This window comes from Syngnathus acus, chromosome 13, assembly GCF_901709675.1.
Source record: "Syngnathus acus chromosome 13, fSynAcu1.2, whole genome shotgun sequence".
Taxonomy (NCBI): Eukaryota; Metazoa; Chordata; class Actinopteri; order Syngnathiformes; family Syngnathidae; genus Syngnathus; species Syngnathus acus.
Window position 1 is genome coordinate 14305329 of NC_051098.1, and position 20255 is coordinate 14325583.

The following is a 20255-nucleotide window of genomic DNA, read 5'->3' on the forward strand; positions in this document are numbered from 1 at the left end:
CTTGAGCTCCCTCCCTCGCTTGCTCCCAAGCCATGTGTCAGGCCTTTTAGCCCAACCTTCAAGATCCCAGTGGGCGTCAGGAACACCTCAATCCCCCCCTCCGCCCCTCCCCTCTCCCTTCACCCCAGACAAGCTACAGTGGCTCGACTTTCGAACGTCTGAAAATAAGCGGATAATGTCTCTTAAGTGTGCAATTCGTAGTTTGGCAGATATCCAACACACTCACATTGGTATTACGGTAATTAGAACTCTCGACACAACTGATATTTCAACATAATAGGTGCAGCAACACCTACAAAATATGTAATAATAACTAACGCATGCATATATTCTTTATGGTCTGCAAAAAAAAACCCTAATTGTACTGTATTGCATTGCCCCCTGCTGGTGAAAGGGGTCCACACCTGAAGGAGCAGTCATTACACTCTCGCAAAAATGGTTTCATTCTTTATATTCACTTTAATGATGTTATTGCGACACATTTTCGTATAATATAGTACTATTAAGTGCAATTTATTTAATTGCATACAGAAATTTGTTGGGGTTGGAACAGATTAAATGAATTTCCATTCATTTCATTGAGGAAAATTGATTTGTTTCCTGGTCTTCTCACCGACATCATGCATTCAATCAAAGGACAATTGAGCCACCTGGCTTTGAAAAATTGCCAATGTAAATGGAGGATTGTTAACAATATTACTCAAATGGCACTCATTTGATGCAAAACAAATTTGTCATTAGGTCCAATTTAGGACGTTTAACCTAAAGCTTGAAGTTATGACTAAGCCATAAATGATCTTATTGACCAATAATCCCCAAAATTAAGTTTTTAGCTTGGCACTCAGCCTGTATAAACCTTTTTTAAAATAATAATAATAATAAAATCCAGGAAAAATTTTTTTCGGGTTAACCGTACAGTGCAGTTTGGCTATATTCAATGTTAAAGTGCAAGACCGAAAGAAACGGTTCAATTTCTCAACACTGCCATAACTTTTTTGTGCCGAACACTTAGGCCCACTACGTCACTGTCCCTTCATGTCAGTCGTTATGCTGGTCCAGTTACTCGGTGTAAAAAGCTTGAGAATCAATGTCATGTCGACCCTAAGCGGATGTTGATGAACTGAAAAGTGAATTTGGCCGACATGACTTTAACTGATGCACTGTGCACAAAGGCACCAGCAACTGTGTCCACCGGCCACTTTCCTCCCACCCTCCGCCTCTTCATCTCCCTCCTCTTCCTCTTCTTCCTCCCCCTCCAGACATGATGGCGTGACAGCAGCTTCTCATTCTCGCAGGTGTACACACACAGGGCGCATTTTTTTGTGTGTGTGTGTGCGCGCGGAAAGATTCGCCTGGGATTCTGTAAACTACCCGGCCATTATCATCCTCCTCCGCCTCCTCCTTTTCACCACTCCCCCCCTCCCCTGATCCCTCCCGCTGCACGGAGCACGCCGGCTGGGTGATTTTTGTGCAAAACTCGCTGCGCGCACGGCCACGCGCGATAGCAACCAAGAGAGAGTGAGCGAGAGAGAGTGCTGAGGACGGAAAAAAACACGGTGCCACCAAAACCTTGGGTGGAGATTCCATCATGGTTGCGCAAAGGAGAAGTTAGACTGACCCTGGCTGCTGCATGTTTCATTTTTTTTCCCGGATCGCTTCTTTTCTCTTTTTTTCCTCCGCTGCAATCCGTTACAAACGCGTGGGATCTATCGGCAGATAAAATCCGACCGCGTGCGTGGGGAGGAAGCGTGATGCGCATTGGTCCTTGAACGCACCTCGGACGCAAAGCCACCTCGAAAGGACTCTGGGGAGCTTTTTATTTTTTTGTGTGTCGCTAATCTTCCAGAGGTTGGATTTGAATGTTTTTTTTTTCCTCAGACATTAATCTCACATCTCTTTTTGGATCGTTTCATCAGCTTCCATTACTCTACCGCCACGCGTCAATTTGGAATACATTAACTCCCGTTTACCGGACTCAAATCGAACCCCCCCTCGAAGTGGAGGCAGCGCGGGAGGGAATCATGTGCACCCCTTCATTAGTGTCACTTTTGGTAAGTGGGAGCAAACACGGGTGGGTCGAGGAGGGAACTCATCACTTACGTGACGCATAGCAACATTTTCAGTAGCAGCACCTGTGATGCATGTTTGTCTTTGCTGCCCGATGGCTTGAGCAATGAAGCCATCACAAGGCATCAAGGCGTCTATTGATGGTGTTAGCCAAGGTCCGCTGGGCCCCGACACTCCAAGGTCTGCATCCCAAGGAGGGCTTAAAACAGGCACTTGCTTTCCCAGGGAATGTCACACTCGCCGGGCGGGCGTTCCTGCATCAGCACCGCACACAGACGGGCACTGTTCCTTAACTGAGCTGAATCTTTGAAATCATCCCAAGTGCTGCACTGTCTCACTCTCAGGGCGCCGTGCTATTTTTGCATTCTAGGTAAAAAAAAAAAGAAAAACCACTGTATTGGCTGTGGTATGGAAATTCTCCCTGGAAGTTTGATCCCGTCCAATCGTGGCATCTCATGGACAAGAGGGGTCAGTGTCTGATCCGGGTAAATATCACTCCATCACCTCAGCGTCAACAGACGCCTGCGTGTTTGAAGCAGCAGCAGCGGGGGGGGGGGGGGTGAGGCTGTAAATCTAAAAGAGCCAGGCGGGGTTAGATGGCAATAAGCTTCCGCTCAAAGTCAAGTGAGCGTCGCCACCTTGGCGTTTTCACCCGCCTTACTGTGGAGGAGAATTAGCCGCATTTGCGATCATCCCAAGAGGTTGGGGGGGGTACCGGCCGGCTGCGTTTGTTTGCCCCATCAGGCTTGCTGGTTCTGAGATGGGGAAAAAAGAAAGAACGCAAATGGCAGCGACATGGTTTTAAAGGACAGCGTGTTCCTATGGAGACGCAATACTTGGCAGCTGTCGCCTGGAATTATGCAGGAAGGTGAAAAATGACAGTTGTCACAAGCACTTGGCACATTTCCATGTTGTGACACATGCCTCTTATAGCCACCAGCGAGAAACATACATTAGACGTCAACCAGCGGCAAAGGTCGAGACTTGTTTGAGATTTGTTCACTTTAAGATGATTCGAGCTTTACGCAAGCTGTAACAAATTGCTCAATAATCCTTAACAATATTGAATTTATTGCCAGGTTGATGTTTGTGCAGAGATTCATGAGTCGCCACTCGTGTGTAGACCATTTTGTTGGTCGAAACATTGCATTGTTTTTGTTGACAAGCAGCGTGTTGCCACGGCAACAGTTTGATGAGAAGATCTTGGGTTGACCTTGTCTAAAATATCTTGATGAAAGACCCAAAGTTTGAAGATGATCGGATGAAATATCCAAGTTGGAGTTGATTCAAATTCCACCTCTGTAAATGACAAATAACAATGCAAAAAGTAAATTCAAAATGGCCGACTTCCTCTTACGTTCAGCCGGCAATGCTTGTAATTCTTTTTGTTGTGTGAAGTCTTAAACAGTTCAAAGCACGCTCAGAGAGGGCAAAATCACCTACACGTCAATTCTAATGTTTTTTTTAAATGCAAAGAAGCCAAAATGGACACTATCCTTGAGCTTTGGCTCTGTGTTTACTCACAGTTAGCATTAGCATGCGTCCTTCGTCAAGGGCGGCTGACGACGTCCGCTCGGTGTATTGCGAGATGTTACAGCAGAGGCTCCCAGCACTTGCCGTCACACGTCGGCCTAATGCAATCGGGCAGCACTCTGGTTATCATTTCCAAGCGTCGTAGCTTGCGAGTTTCTTAGCCGGGCCAACCGTCTCGACTGTTGTTCCGAGTGGAAAACTTGACAAAAGTACACAAAGAGCGTTGGCACTTTCGAGGCTTTTTCTCTTGTCCGCGGGCTTGAGATTAATGGCTTCTCTCACTTGCCATTCTATTGCATTGTGTTACACCAGCCGCCTGTGGTACGGGTGTCATGTGTTGGCCTTATGAAATCTGGGGACCAGATGAGGGTTATCGGACACTGCAGGAACGAGGAGTGCAGCAGCAAACACCGGCTATTGATCTGCCAGTCGACTTTGCAAGACAATGGGGCGAAACCCGCCTTTGTGCAGACATCGACGTTTGAAGCCGCACACATTTCCTCATTGTTTAAAGATCTTCGAATAACTCTTGCCAGTTTCAAATGAGTTAACATTCACTATTAACACCCTTCAATGTTCTTCCTTGACATCCGTGTACAAAATATACATTACAAAATTTGTCGTGTACGTTGCGGTAGTACTAGAGCAGTCGTTTTGGACCTTTTCAATGCCACGCACGACTTGAGCACCAAACAAGGTTGTTGTTTTTTTTAATGTCAAGAAAAGCAGAAAAAAATACTGACTTAAGATTTTTCGCACCATCCTGATTTGTTATGGAACACCATAACACGAGAGAGAGGTTAGCATATGTCGATACTTTATTGATCCCAAAGGAAAGTGTGGAACACAAACAGCTGACAACAAATTTCTTCATTTCAAGAATAATAAATGGGAATTTCTTATTTGACTTTTTTTTATTTATCTGTGATTTTTTTTGGCAGGGGAATCCTCCATTATACTTTTTTAAAATTAGCTTCAGTATTTACTATATAGTGTAGTGTGATGTTTTTATGCCGCTTGTACACAAACATGCATAGTAGGAAAAACAAAGTGAAGAAGGTCATTAGCTTTGTTCTGATGCAAAATTAACTCGCTATTTAAAGCTTGTTTTAAATTCAGGTGCGGATAAACAATGGTGGATTAGTGAATATTACGCTGCTCACCGTGACGGCCTTGGAGGATGCCGGCAGAGGAAAAATAACTTGCCAATTAAGTAGGAGCAATCAAATAGCTAGTTCCCCAAGACCCCCCCCCTCCAACCCCTTCCCGACGCTCCAATTGCATAGTAAAGGTTGCATAAATGTTCTGATTAGGATGTCACAAAATCAATTCACCTTCCAAGGGCCTTACTGTGACATATTAACAAAAGAATAATTAGCCTTCAACATTTTGAAAAAGTGTTAGCAATTAAATCAAGTGAATTGAATGTAGGCCTTACCACCGCAAAATGACACTTGCGGAATTTGCCAGGGTCGTTTTATTAAACGATGGATTTTTTTTCACCCCACTTTTCCAGGCCGAATATTTTTTTTTAAGTGGTAAAGGCAAAGGGCTGCACTTTGAATTCTGCCAGACGAGTGATATTAAGTAGGCCTGGCCTTTTGACTACCTTTTAATGAACACATTCCTGAAATCCCCAAAATGTGTGGCAGATGTTAACTACCTAGCCAGTTATTTGGCAACCCCCCCCCCCCAAAATTCTGTCCGTCTGAACCAGGCCTCTGAGAATACTGGTTCGTTAATTTTCATTAACATTTCAAGCTGTCCGGACTGCACATTTTAAATAAAGCGCAATCTTTGCCTTGTGTAACTCGGGGGTCTCGTTAAAATCAATTGATCAAACGCGAAAGAGGGGGGGGGAGACGCGCGTGGACATGTTCCGTCGATTAAACAAAGTCAAACGCAACGAAAGGTCTCGCCACCAGGACTCCGGGGTAGTCTGTTTGCTCCATCCATGTTTGTGAATTAAAATGTCATTTAGTGCCACACGGAGCATGTGGCGAAAAACAAGGTGAGCGGCGGAAAGCCAGCCGCTTGGCTCGCATGTCAAAAGGAGTCACGAGGGTGCGAGAAGAAGAAAGCGGCGGATAGTCGGGTGGGCGGCTTGTGAAGGACGTGGAGGGAGGGACAAGCTGTCTGCTGGAACGATGCAGATTGACAGCAAGTTGTAGGAAGGAGGCGGCGGGGACCTCGTGCTTTGAGGGATGATATTGAGCAACATGCTGTGCTCAGTAAGCGGCGTCCTAATCCAAACGAATAATATCATTAAAGATGTCCGCCGCCGCGGGAGCCCTGACGCACATTTTCAATTTAGAGAAACATGTGGACAAAGTCTGTCCAATAGTCTGTCCTGATGATAAGCAAAATGACAATCGTGAACTCCGAGGTGGCCATAGTGAGCTTGTTTATTTACAAGAATTATTTTGGCGAGCGGCTCTTCTCACAGCACGCGGCAGAGGTTAAAGCTTCTCGTCTACTAGTCGACTAACGCTGCGTTGTGAGGATTATCTCAAAGAAGATTAAGTGGGAATCGTGCTTAGGGTCACCTCGCGGGAATCAACAGGTAGTCAGTTAGCGCAGCGTGTGGAAGTGGTTTGCTAACAATCATCAGTAGCCAGGTTACTCGTTTAAATCTATCGTCAAATGCTAATCCCAAAAATGGTCGTTTAAAGGATAATGTGACTTTTATACTTTCCACAAATGTGATTGGCCGGATCTGATCGGCAGACATTTTGCTTATCATGCGAAATCGATGATTGTTTGTCATGTCATAATTGTCCGATTGAGCAATGATGTCACTGACCACAGTCTCTAAATAATTCAAGGCTTGTCATCAGAACCAGCCCCACCCCCTTCTCCATTTTTCGTGTGGATGTTTATAAGCCTTATTGACATTATTTAGGCTTTAAATGGTAATAAAAATGGTGGACACAAATTTAGACTTTTTTTGTGGGTTAGCTTGCTAAATTAGCGAAATATGTATGTTACAACAAAAATCCCGTTGTGCCAAACGCAATCTTTTTCTTTTTGTGGGTTAGCTTGCTAAATTAGCTAAATATGTATGTCACAACAAAAATCCAGTTGTTTTAAAATGTGTTAGCAGACAAGAAACATCGGCAGTGTGTGTTTAGTGCTATTAAACTTGCAGAGGCGAGCAGCTTGCGGCCGGCCGGGCTCTCCGCCATTGACCTGGAGGTGACATTGATTTAAATCATGCTTTCAGCAGCCGTATCTGGACTTATTGATCAATATCTCCCCAGGCCGGAGAAGCATTTCCTTTTGGCCGTCTTGAGAAAGCCAATTAAGCTCTCAATGAGAATTTGAAATGCTGGCAGCGCCATTAAATAATGCATAAGCACAATGAATATGAGCGTGAAGCGCTTCTCCGAGCGCGGGTCTCGCTCGTTCTTTTGCGCTCGTCCAATCTAAGAGCCGGTGGCTAAATGCGGCGGCGTTTAATGCACTCGTCATCCTAGCGGAGGAGCATTAGGACGGAGATAATGCCTTTGTGAATTCACTTGACTTCATATGAGCGATTGTTGGAGCTCCCTCTCGTATTGATGTATTTGCCAGTGAGAGCCGGCGTGCACGCTCTTCATCAGACCACCTTGTTCTGGGCCTCACTGGAGATGTTGAACTCTGCGGCCTATTAAAAGGCTGCCAGACAGCAAAAGCACTTAACTCTTCTGCCGGAGTGAAGAGTGGCGGGCGTCAACTTTCTCCTGTTTGCTTCAAAGTCATCCGCTTTAATACACGCGCATGCATAATGTAGCAACCGACTCGCAAACTTGGGTGGGAAAAAAGAAAGTCTCACTATGGATTTTTATTTTTAGCTTCTACGTGTAGTTTATTGCCAAGGGGATGTGGACGTGAAATCACAATGACGCACCAGCCAAGAAAATTAGGCGGCGGCTGTTGACATACTCGAAGCTTGTTGACTTCCTTTAATAGATGTGTCCTTGAGTTAGCATGTTAGCACTTAGCATCAGCAGCGTAGATCTCTCACCGGGACCTTGATGATGTGCTTGAGTCGTTCTTTTGAAGCGCACTCTATTTGCAGCTGATTCTTAGCTAGAGCTCTCAAAATTAATCGGAGAATTGTTTTATAACACTTTCACGCAAAGTAAAATTGTATCCGATTAATCGATGGAATAATCGGTAGAATAAAAAAAAAATTCCACAGTGACAGCTCTTGTATTCATTTGGTTTAGGAGTGAGCTGAGGACACCATGGACGGGTGGATGAACCCAACAAAGTAACATTTTATCCGATTAATCAACGGAATAATCGGTAGAATAAAAAATATTCTGTAGTGGCAGCTCTTGTAGTTATTTGGTATAGGAGTGAGCTGAGAACTGAGATTGGAATCCAGAATCTCATAACAGATTTTTAGACGTGCTTACCACAAGTATTGCTGTGTGGCCCCCTGAAGATTCGATCGATGGAATAAGATGTAAACGATAAAAATTCGGATTCACACCAAAGGGTTTGGGTTCAGTCGAAATATTTTCACGCGTAGTTTGTAAATCCAGCCCAAGAAGCCGTGATGGAAGCTCACCTTGACCAAGCAACAATTAAAATATCCTCACGTTCAGTTAGTTTGTTCAGCGCTGCAAATAGCCTCCGGCTGCTTGTCGGTTAAGCGACGCACCGCTTTGATATTCAACCGCTATTGCCGTGATCCGATTGTGTTGCTCTAAGCCCTATTGATCCACGGCGGCCACTATTTCATAATCCTGTATCGAGTGTCTAAAACCAGCCAAAAGTAAAGCTGACAAAAGTCATGAATGGCCAAGTGTGTGAAAGCAGCGCCGGTGGGGAATGAGAATGTCAGGATTACGCGTGTACGGGCGTTTTTTTCTTTTTCAGATATCGACTTATCGACCAAAAGAGACGCATCGAATCTTTGCGCCGCCTAATGGTGTGCAGTTGCGACAAACGCCGGCCCCAGAGCGATATCAAAGTGACACTAATTCAGAGACGATGCAGCGGTGGCGTTGGTTAAAGTCAGACCTGTGGCTGTGACAGGTGGTCCAAATTGAAAGGATGAAGCTCAGTGTGGTTTCCGACACTCACACTGTTAGTTGCAAACACATCTGAGTCACTGATGAGCCGAGAAGTTGGACGCTTGCCCGGATTGTGGAAGGCTGAAAGTTATTGTTGCCGGACTCGCCGCTTCTCTTTCTCTTTCAACTTTAGCTTCATATGCTACTGTTTGAGTTCGTTTTAGAAGCCTAAAGACAATTCTTTCATCTGGTTCTATAGTGAGAGAAACCACGATTATTTGTAGCATTCACGTTTACAAAATCCCAAAAGAAATTGCTGTTAGCATGACTAGCATAGCTAACAGATCACAGACTTTAGCGTGGTACATTCCATAGCCTAGCGCATGCTATAGCTATAGAGATTCAAACCCAGAACGTCTTGGCTGTGAGGCAAACACGCTAACCACTAGGTCACAATGTCGCCATCTATTTACCAGTTACTTTCAACGACGAGAGAGAGAGAGAGAGAGAGAGAGAGAGTCGAATTTCCCAAGGGCGACGGCGGTGCCAAGCGACTGAATGAAGTTAGTGTGTGTTCACTTTGACTAGAGCAGCACTTTTCTTGAGGTCGCCAAAATAAACGGTTGTTCAGCACAATGCTATTCGTTTCTCCCGACAGAAGGACACTTGAGCGGATTGCCTTCTAAGTTCTTGCTGACAAAGTGTCAAACGGCGCTCAGGAAATCCATCCGTTTGATCAACATCTATCGGACGTTTCTATCTTTGATTGTTTTTGGGTTTTAAACGATGCGGCTGGTTCTCGCCGCTTGTTTCCCTGTCTGTGAAAATTGTCGGCTGACTCAGTGGGCAGCACAGCACGACATTTTTTCCAGTGTTGAGTCAACAGCCTCGTTTTTGTCATTAGCTTAACGCCGCCGCGGCCATTGTATCGCGGCGGCGTGTCAGCTCCCGTCAACTCTCGAGCGTATCAATGTCAAAGCTCATTCATGCATGTTTAATCTGAGCTATGAGAGGCCATTTTAAAATCCAGCTGGACCATTTGGCTGTGGACCAGTTTCATCCAGAATGATTCTGTCATTGGGCTTGTATCACAAGACTGAATGATCACTTGAGACTCTCAGAACTCAATCTGTTTGAGGCGTCCTCTGAAATCCATTTTCTGTAGCACTTGAAACCAAATTAGGGTCTTGGATGAGCTGGAGCCAATTCTACCCGACTTGGATCAAGAGGCGAGGTTCATCCTGGACTGCTCACTAGGCAATCCTAGGACACAACTAACACATTCAGACACGTTCACAATGAGCAGTTAGCTAGCTTTTCTTTTTTTTTAGCATTTAGCTAGCTAGCTACGCTTACGCGCCAAACCGCTTGATTTATGAAGCCGTATTTTCTAATCATTCAAATTTAGCATGAACATAACTCATTTTTATTTTAACTTTACAGGAACTTTAAATTTAAAGGTTGAACCGATTTAATTTTGGTGAGAGGAATTCTATTACTCCTGCCGTGGACGTTTTACTTGACATTTAAAGCTGTACATTTTCGCGACTTGCAATCGAATTCACGCCTCTCGTCTTCTCTTCTGCATCGCAGTGCGCCATTCTGACTCATTACCGTTTGAATTTACAGTTCGGAGTCGCGTTAGCGCCGAAAGTACATTTTAGTGTTTGTCTGCCAGATCGGCGCGAATCCCACACAAACCACCCTCTTTGTTCAAAAGTATTTTGCTCGAAAATCAGCGTCTGCTTTTATTACAGATGAGACGGTTCAAGGATGGAACTGACGTGAAGGCGACAACGCCTCGGCTAGACGTGCACGCGGCGCATGATTGTGTGTCCACCGTAAAACATCATTTCAATTTCAGTCGTGACACCGCGCCGGCGACATTGCTGTAAACAGAGGCCTGAAAAGGCAATTTAGTGGGCTACTGATAATATCTGATGTGGCTTTATTTGTTTCTTGGTAAGGAACAAAGAGCACACTTTGGTTTGTGCAGCTATACGTCAACTCATAGTCTTTCCTCGACTACATTTTGGTCGATCCTCAACTCACGAGCTGAAATATCAATCTGGGTGCTCGTGTGATGCTTGCGTCTATTGTTGAACACATGTCCTCACACCTCCTGTCCAGCAAAACTGTGAGGAGAAGTACTCTCACCTCAGATTTGAACCCGAGTGCAATGGGTTAGAAAGTAGCAGTCGAGATAGCACATTCTCTCTGCTGCTATCTGGTACGTGGCGCATGTCAACCACATCTGACAAGACTAGATGGTCTCTCCGCTATTGTCCCACTTCTGGCACGGTCTGTTAAGAAACTCGGACCCGGAATTGGGTCGTTTTTTTAAATGGGCACGACACAGAATCAAGGTACGACCTGGAGCGGTCGTACCTTCAGGATTTGGATCTTGGTGGAAAAAAATCTGTCGACTGAGTCCGACATCAAATTACAGCACATTCTGTTAACCTACTGAAAGTTTCCCGCCGCTTCACAAGTGTTCAGTTTTGATCACCCGAGTGCTACACCCATTACTGGAATCCATCAGACCGGGATAACCTTCCCCAAGGTCCTTCTCACGTCGCAGATGGCCTCACAGCCGTCTCGCAACTTTCGAGACCATTTGTTACAGAACTCCGGGGGGGTGCGGGGTGGTTACAACAAATAATAAGCCTGGACAATAAACAGACTTGGTTAATTTTGTGAAGTTTCCTCTATTTAGCGTTTTCAGGTATTCCCTGCAGCTAAGACAATCCTACTGCTTAAGGTATCCAGATCTCAATTAAGTTTTATTGTTTGTCAAATGACTTTGGGGCTGTTTTGTTTACAATTCAGTCCCAAGCCGAGGCCAGGTGGGCGACATTGACTTACATGAGATGCGACCTCGGCCGTAACGTTTGCGGCATCGTCCCAAACTTCACGGTTGAAAGACAAAACAGCAGCGCGGCGTCCTCGCTGCACCTGCCTGTCAAGACGATGACACGGGAGCCGGTTGAAGGTCAGCTGCGCGTTTCTGACGTACAGAGACGGGAAGCCACGCTCGGCTATTTTGGCAGCGAGACCATCGGGCCCGCGGGGCAAAGGAAGAATCTATAAAAGGCAGCCGAATGTAACAGTTTGATGTTATAGCCGCCGTCTTTTAATTATACAGATGCTGGCTTGTATTAAGAAGAATGTTCCTTTCATTGACGTCTTTAGTGGGCTTTGTAAATTGCTGGACCAGCCAGGACATCGTTATGGTCTTTGTTTTTGTGGCTGTGTAAGAATTGGATGCGTTAGCATTTTATTTTATTTTTTTTAAATATGCTAGCAATGTTTTATTTGTTGTTGACGTAGCTGTCTTTACCGCTCTTTCAAATTCATGCTGACGTTGACTTGTGATGTGAAGGCTTTGTTGTTTTTGTCGACGTATTTAGTGGTCTGCGCTAGTGGTGGGCGAGCAGGGACACCGCTCAAGTTGATGTTACTGTCAGAGCTGCGTGCCAAACTTAACCTCGCCGTAACGTGACGCGTCGTAACGACGACAAGTTGACAAGACTGGGCCTCGAGGGGAAATGGGGAATATAAAGTGACGTACATATTTTTTTTCGATTTTGTGTCGTTATTATCGTGAAGACTCTCTGTTTGACAAACTGCTGTGGCTGGAATATTAATCACACTTCAAGCTTGCAGTAGGAGTCGTGGGGCTAAACAACATTCACCCCAGTTGCTGCTTTAAAGAGCGATCATCTTGCCAACTGTTTCTTAGTGCTTCTTTGAAAAGTGATTATCTTCCCAAAGACAAACAGCGCGTGTCCTTTCGGAGCTGTCCGATACGTGCATTTATCGACTCCTTTGACCAGTTTCGGCGAGGCGATTAGATCGCTATGACAAAGTGCTTTCTCTCTTGTGAGACGTGATGGATGACAGCCTCACGTCGGCCCCCGTGGGCTGACTGTCGATTGACTCGACGGTTCCCGTGGCGGGGATTAGCAACTTTTGTAAAGCGGGTCAGTCGCTCCCTCCTGCAGGTCGGATTTTTCGGCGGGAGGTCGCGAGCCGCCCCCGAAGGGCGTCATGTATGTTTGTTCTGGCAAAAGACACTTTTGTGTTCAAAGCTCCGCTTCGTCTGGTTTATTGGCTCTTTTACCTGTCGCGGTTCACATCGCGCTTTGAAAATGTGCCAATTTAGCAATCCTGAAGGCCAAAGCTGAATGATGACTTTTATATCTAATAAAGAACACTCAACTGCTTCATTTGAGTTTTTTTTTCTAAAGTTATTGGGCAGCAATAAACGTCAGGGTCGTTTTCGTTACTTCCAACGAGCCGCCTGGCTAGAATAACAAACAAATAGGAAATGTATTCTATGTTGGAATCATGTATTTATGTATCTTTGTGCATCTATTTTTGCCCATGATGTATAGTGACAGTCAGAAGGAAACCTATCGTGGTATCACAGTATTAAAATTGCAGCTCTAAATTTTTTTTATTTATTTTTATAAATATTGGAGTAAATGAAAACAAAATTTTTCCCATTGAACACAATCTATTTTATTTTTAAACAAAAACTTGCCCCCATGGGCTATTCATTATTATTATTAGTAGTAGTAGTAGTATTTATTATCATAGATCATTGTACTTTATTATTATTATTATTATAGATCATTGTACTTTAACAGATTGGAAAGGCATCTATCGTGTTGCTCCCTTCCCCGCTCGCCAGAAGGAGGGAAAAAAAAAATCTAACTGAAGGCAATTAACCTCAAAGACTTGCCTCGTTTACTCAGCTCTGCAATCATATTGTGCCCTGCTTAGACCTCCCCTAAAAAAAAACAGAAGAGCAACTAATTACTGGTGACAGCTATAATTAGCAGTTGTTGAAAGTGAAACTCTCTGAAACTTTTAGAAAAGCATGGCAAACCGTCAAACGGGTTATCTTGCCGGTATAGAAAAATATGGAATGTTTTTAAAATGATAGTGTAATACTCCGCAAAAATAATGTCCCAGGGATGTTAAAATTTCCCCTTTATGCACCGTGACAACATAGCCCAGCATGACCTAACTGATTGTACGTATTAAATTTCTATTAAAATCCAGTCAGGCCACGGTGACATTGTTGAAAAGGTGGAATTGCTTTCAAGGTAGGGGGAAAAAAAAAAAAAAAGGAGTTAAGTATCCCTTAAGAGGATTTATTGAGGCGGTGATAATATAAAACTTGCCTTTTACTTCTGTTGGACCAGCGGCTCATATGTTGTGAATCAAGTTAGTACTTCAGCCCATAATGGAGTGTAATGGCGCAAATGTGCGAACCTTTACATGTGCTCCCAGCTTCTGTACTATTTACTGCAGACGCACTCCAACTGCTTTTTTTACGATTCATCGGCGAGGAAAAAAAAAAAAAAACTCAGTCAGCCCACAGTTAGACTCCGCTGTATTTATGGACGGAATGAAAGGTCTACGGCGCGTCATCAAAGTGACGGAAAGCCCGGATAGCTCACGCTCACGTTGTCATATGTCTTGTTACCGCCGTGTGCCGTAAAAGTGAACGTATGAAGTCAATCTCGTTCATCGGGAACGGTTGGAATATTGGAATAAACCTCGCAATGAATTAGTTTTATGGTGATTGCTTGGGAATCTACACGGTTATATCTGCACGGGGATAAAATGGTGGGTGTATTCGTTTGGTTAAGTTTGTAATTTTTTTTTTCTTCTCCCAAATGTGTACTGTAATTGATTTGTTGGAATGATCTATTCCTGCAGTTCCTTTAATGTTGCCGTCGCCCTGCTAGGCAGGTGTTTTTTTTTTGTAAATTTTCCCCAAATTGAAAATCTAGGAGATTGTTGTTACATGTGCGTTGTAGACTTTAAAATTTTCTGGCTTTTACCTTTTGGGAACGCCATAGACGGTCACTTCATATTTGATTTTTGGCCCAGTTTTTAGACTGATCCCCTTATGTAATTCAGAAGTTGCCAGCAATCCCTGCGGCTTGTTTGTTGTTGTTGCTGTCGGCCTCTTCATGGCCTTGGTTTGTGGTAATTAGTTATGTTGTGTTCTTAATTTGTAATGTCCACGATGATGGAGATGTTGGACAGTGTTTCGGCTTGTCCCATGAGGAGTCGACGCGATTTATTTGGCACTGTTTTTTAACTAGTTGACCTTCCTGATGCGGGCCACTTGTACTTGCCAGAACTCCCCAGCAATTTACTGTAGGCTTAAAAGCCAAGAATGTGACTGTTAGTGTATTGAGGTCGGATCTTTTTTTTTTTTTACAGAATTAAGACTATGGGGGATTGTTGTCAGGTGTAGGGCGCATTGCGTACTTGCCAGAAATCGGCTGGGTTATTTTTTTTTTTCTCCCCCTGTAGGCCTCTCTGAAGCCACCCTGACCAATTATAATCGTTCTCCGACCTTAACCTTGGAACGTTTTTCGATGTTTTATTCCTTGAACGTGTTTCTGTTTACGCCTTAAACTGCTAAACCCAAATTCCACTCTACAGTTTCCGATTCGTTTGGATATCAAAATGATTGCCAGTTTGACATCAAGTGTGAAAGATTGGAAAAGTAAAGAGTTCTCCCGGTGCAGAGGGGCTTGTTGTTTGGCAAGATTTGTTTGGTGGAATTTCACGCTGCGTGTACTGCGTCGTAGCTGTTCCAGGAGGACTTTTGCGCCTCTCCCCTGACAAAAAAAATATCCAAGCTTTGCGGCGTGCTCGCAGTTTATAACAATGTTCATCTCTCCGCCTGACAAAATCAAAGTGACGGCACTCGCTTGTAAGACAACAAACGGAAACTCGTCGAAATTCTCATTTTTGTGACGCGGCTGCCGGAACTAGCTCTTCAGGTTATGTTACGATAGAATGATGACTTCTTTTCATTCCAGCAATTCATAAATCTTCGCGTATGCAAATTGGAACACGTAGGATCATGCGGTGGAGTTAATGTGATGCTAATTAACAGGGCATTAAGGAGCTCTAATTACGCCTGCCTTGGATTGGATGTTTTTCCCTGGCTCGGTGAGAGGATGTTCCGAGGAACTCGATGGGAAAACCATTCGGATCGTCTCAGATGTGTCCATCGTAGTTCCAAAACAGTCATTTGGAACAACAGACAGATTAGCTCTTTTGACTGGGACAGTTGACAAATCGTTTCGCAGCTTACAAGTATTTCGCTGCTTACTAAGTGGCTCGGAACATGTCATCGTTTTCGTGTCGAGGATAAAGAATATATCCCCGTGAAATCGCCTGGTAGCTTTGGTCAACATCATGGGACGGCGGCTTTCCCACCTTTCCCGATGAGTTGCTTCTTCTGCCGAGTGATTAGGTGGCGAGCGCCGAAAGCCCCATCAGAGGGATGAAACGACGATAGCGTCGAAGATCTCTTCCGGCTGAGAGCGCACGGGGCATTAGCGCGGTAATAGCAGACGGATCCCACCCCCATTTGATCCGCAGCTGGAGGAGGACAAGTTGATTGAGTGACTGCGATAAGACGGCTCAGCAGCTAAGCGCTTGCTTCCCTTGTGTCTTGATTTCACTGTATTTTGACAACACGGTGCCGTTAATAAGGTTTTCTATCCTAATCGGGGGGGGGGGGGGGGGGGGGGGGATTGTAGCGCCGTTCCGGCGTGATTACATTACAGGCGTCGGTGTACAGTCGTGTCACTTGACGGCGGATCTGAAATACGGAGGCTTGCCACCGCCGTGTCAAATTAATCATAGGGTGGAATAACGGTGAGACAGCGAGAGGCAGCTGGTTGCCACTTGTCTGACTTTGTCTCATTAGACGGTCACACGTTTGTGTCTTCCGTCGTCGTTTCTTCTGGACTTGGCCACCCTGCGGTGTTGGAAGCATTTGACCTGACGGCGTCGAATTATCTGATTGCGAGATACGCTGCGATAATTGCGGCCATCCTTCATTCGGTTCTGTTATAGTTTTGCTTATAATTGCTTTTGTTAAGGATTTGTTTGGAAAATTTGGTACAAAGTATTCTTGAGCAGTTGGAACACGCCTACCTTTTTAAATCAAAACCGATTTTTCGATTCCAATTGTTTTTCCTTTGATTGCTAGCAATTATGTAGCAATTTCTGCATGATTTTTGTGCATTTTTTTTTATAATGAAATGTACTCTAAAATGTTTTAATAGCATATATATCATTGCCAAGTCACTTTTTGCTACCATTAAGTGGCTCGTAACATGTCGTAGTCATTTTTTGTCGAGGATAAAAAATATATACCTGTTGTATGTCTACATGTGTTGCTCCACCGTTGCGTCTTCAACACATATACTGTCTGTAGTTTGCTTTGACAAATTCAGTAGTACATTAGAATTTGGTACTGAAACATGCAGCCTGTTAAGCCTCAGTGGAACAACCCCCCTCGCCCCCTCCCTCCCTCTCTGCTGTTGTCGTATTAGCACAAAAGCCTGGAGTAATGCACGGCGATATACGGTATCGTGATGCCTTGTGCGGGCGGATTGCAGCCAAACAACAAATGCTCTTTTAATGGAAGGATGTGGACTGAGTGGATTTTTTTCCTTCCGCTCTGATCACGTTAGAGTCCATCTGTCTGATGGAATTAAGTCCCAAAAAGCATCCGTGTGGTCTTGTGGCTCTGTGTGCTTGTCTTTGCCGTGCAGGCTTTTTATTTTATTTTTTTTTCCCCCAAACACGTCACTGTTATTTGATGTGGTGCCACGGCAGCAAAACACCCCGAGAACCCAATCGTGGCATGGCGCTCTCTCAGTTGGAGAATGTGGCGGGTGTGTAATTGTGATCTTCCTTTTTTTTTTTTTTTTTTTTTTTTTTTTTTTAAAAAGCCCAGCAGGGATACTCTGTCACTTGCTACTCATCTCTTTCTTCTCCCTACATTCGCTCCCCACCCCCCCACCCCCAAATAACTTCCTAGGCTTTCTTAGAAGATGTGAAACAAAGTTTTACACTTTGTCATGATTTTTTAATGCCTTGGCCACAAGCGGCGGTTAAATCAACCCTCCTCAAATGCCATACGAGATAATGCAGGCAAAGATGTAAAAGATTCCTCATCCCGAGCAGATGCCGTGTCGGTGTTTGACTTGAGGGATAGCGTTTCTCTCAGCATGGGTCTGGTCTAATCGCTGGCCCAACATATGGCGGAGGAGCCCGTAGCGCTGTCATTTTGGTCCAAGCGCACTTCACAGGCTCAAACGGAATTGGCTGCAGGTGCAATACGTTTGTTTGCGTGTGTGGGCAAGTGGATGCAGACACAAACAAAAAGCAGCACAGTTGCTGGAACGCCCCCGGTGATCGCCTCCGTTTTGGATTTATGCATCAAATAAACGCTACGAACATCCGCTGAGGTTTGCGCGCTCAAACTTCTCGGCTGTCTTCCAACTTTTCGGCATGATTCAACTTGGAAGGTTGGTTGTAAATATTGGTTGCAGCACTGATTTGAACAAAAGAGAAAAAAATTAAACATCTTTGTAGATGCAAGTAAACACGACGAAAGAGGAGGCCAGGTGACTCTGGGCAGAAGCCTGTGGGTGTTTTTCTTTTTTTTTTTAAAAACTGCAGATGGGAAATAAATTCAAGATAAAGGGTGATTGTTAATGTGTAAAAAGTGCTGATTTTATAATTATTCAAAATAAGACTTTAGGATAAGGGAAGTGTTTTTTTAATGCCTATAAGCACCCAAAGTGCATCATCAGCGAGATTTTAATACTTTACAATTTTATGACTGAATACAAATATTTTTGGCAAAGTAATTGTAAATGTGCGACCTTAATCTAAATTCAATTTGCAAACAGGTGTGGTGTAAATAATATCCAAACAAATGGAAAAAGCCTCCAGGCTACTTCCTGGTTGGCCTTGAGCACCCACTTCCAAATAGGGGCAATTGTTTTGGGGGTGGTGGATGCCTAGAAAATAATCAATCTTTTTCTCCTCGTCTTTGTTATAGAGGGACACCGTACATTAATGAACGTTTAAAAGGGCCAAAAGGCTAATTTACTTTTATATTTATCCATCCATCCATCCATTGCAGTGTGAAAAGTCTTTCGGCTACATTTGTTTACATTCTCTCAAGAAAGGATTCGTCAACAATCGTCGCGGTGCTCCTTTCGTAATACCGAGGGACTTAAAAAAAAGAAAACTCGCTCAAACTTAGTAAATCAAGGCTAAAACTTTTGAGATTGCCTCTCTGTCTTTTTACTAGGTTCAATTTATTTCGATTTATGTCCTGATTGTGACTGCACTTTAAATTCTCTTCTCACTTTTTAAATCTGTTTTGGACTATTACGATTCATTCCTTTGACATAAGCTACCGCAATCTCTTTTGCATGCCACCCTAATAGCTCTTGTTTTTGGTGAAAAGCTTTCCAAATTGCCTTGTCGTGTGCGGAAAAGGTGGCACGCAAATCAACCCAATTTGCCTCGAAGGCAAAAAAGGAACGCGCCAAACCGGCATGGGAAGGCCATATTAAGACAAACGGCAATTAACAGACGCAGTCAGCTTTTAAGTGTGCGAGACAAAAGCTGTCTGGTCTAGAATGAGAGAATGGAAAGAAAATCAGAGCCAGTCGCTGACTTCCACTCTAATTAAAAAATATCAGGATATCAAGGCTTAGTGAGCCAAGACGGCAACATGGAATCCAAATGCTTGACAAAACTGTCAGAGTGATAAACATTTCAATGAGAATGACTTTTTGGAGCACAAGAAAAACATGGCTAGACTTGTCTTCATAACAACACTCGATAATTAAAGAGTTTGAGTGAGTTTCACGACGGAGATGCTCTGGCAGGGCTAATTTTTCCCCCCCCCCTCCCATTCGATGGAGGCTGCCCGTGAATAATTAGCTCAGTTGGAGCTTACTTCTTAAGAAGCTTAAGAAGTGCTATGAGCTAAAGTATAAGCCAGCTTAGTGAGGTAAGTCATGTACAGCAGCCATTGACCACAGTCTTTGCCTCTGAACGAAGGATGGTGGGTGAAATGTCCACTTTTCACCTTCAATTACGGCAATTATTTTTGTCGCCGGCCGCAGCGTAGTCACGGTTTGCTTCAAAGGGCCATTAAAATTGTCTCATTAAAAATGTCTCATATTATATATATATATATACTATATATAGTATAGGCTACACAACAAACTGATGAATAACTAGTTTTCAAAACAGACTAGTCAAGTCAAGTCAAAAAACTGTTCAAATATTTAAAGATGAAATATTGAAATCAAATATTTAAAAACAAAAATTATTTTCAAAAATGAATGGTTGTAAAAATTGCTAACAATATCTCTATTTTTAAAAATTGAAAACAATTTGAAATTTCGCAATTGACATCTGAATTGGATGCACAATTTGTCTTCACCGGGCCACCTAAAAATGATGTGGCGAGCTGTATCTGGCCCCCGGGCCTTGACTTTGACACCTGTGAATTACGGTCATCACAACTTGAGGATGGCGACGTAGTGCCACTGCAGGCGCAAAGATTGAAAGAGCTTGTAAAGTCATTTTTGTGACTTGTTTCTAAATATAAATCTGGTTGAAGATCGGTGGCAACCAAGTCGATTGTGTTCACACCCACAACAGCGTCCGCATCTGTTTATATAAGCAATCAAGTGTGAATCTTTCTTAAATCAGATTCTTGAATAGACTCAACATGCGCAAGGGAGCCCGACCGTCGATACCCGGAATTGGACAACGCACTCG

At 43.9% G+C, this 20255-nt stretch overlaps 1 protein-coding gene across 1 annotated transcript in view; it reads left to right on the plus strand.

Annotated features, from left to right (window-relative positions):
• The first annotated feature begins 1275 nt into the window (after positions 1-1275).
• The window catches only part of lrfn1 (leucine rich repeat and fibronectin type III domain containing 1), an 80028-nt gene continuing 61048 nt past the window's right edge, over positions 1276-20255 (plus strand). The window contains exon 1 of the mRNA XM_037267637.1: positions 1276-2051. The gene's annotated coding sequence lies outside the window, so the exon portion shown is untranslated. The remainder of the gene's footprint in view (positions 2052-20255) is intronic.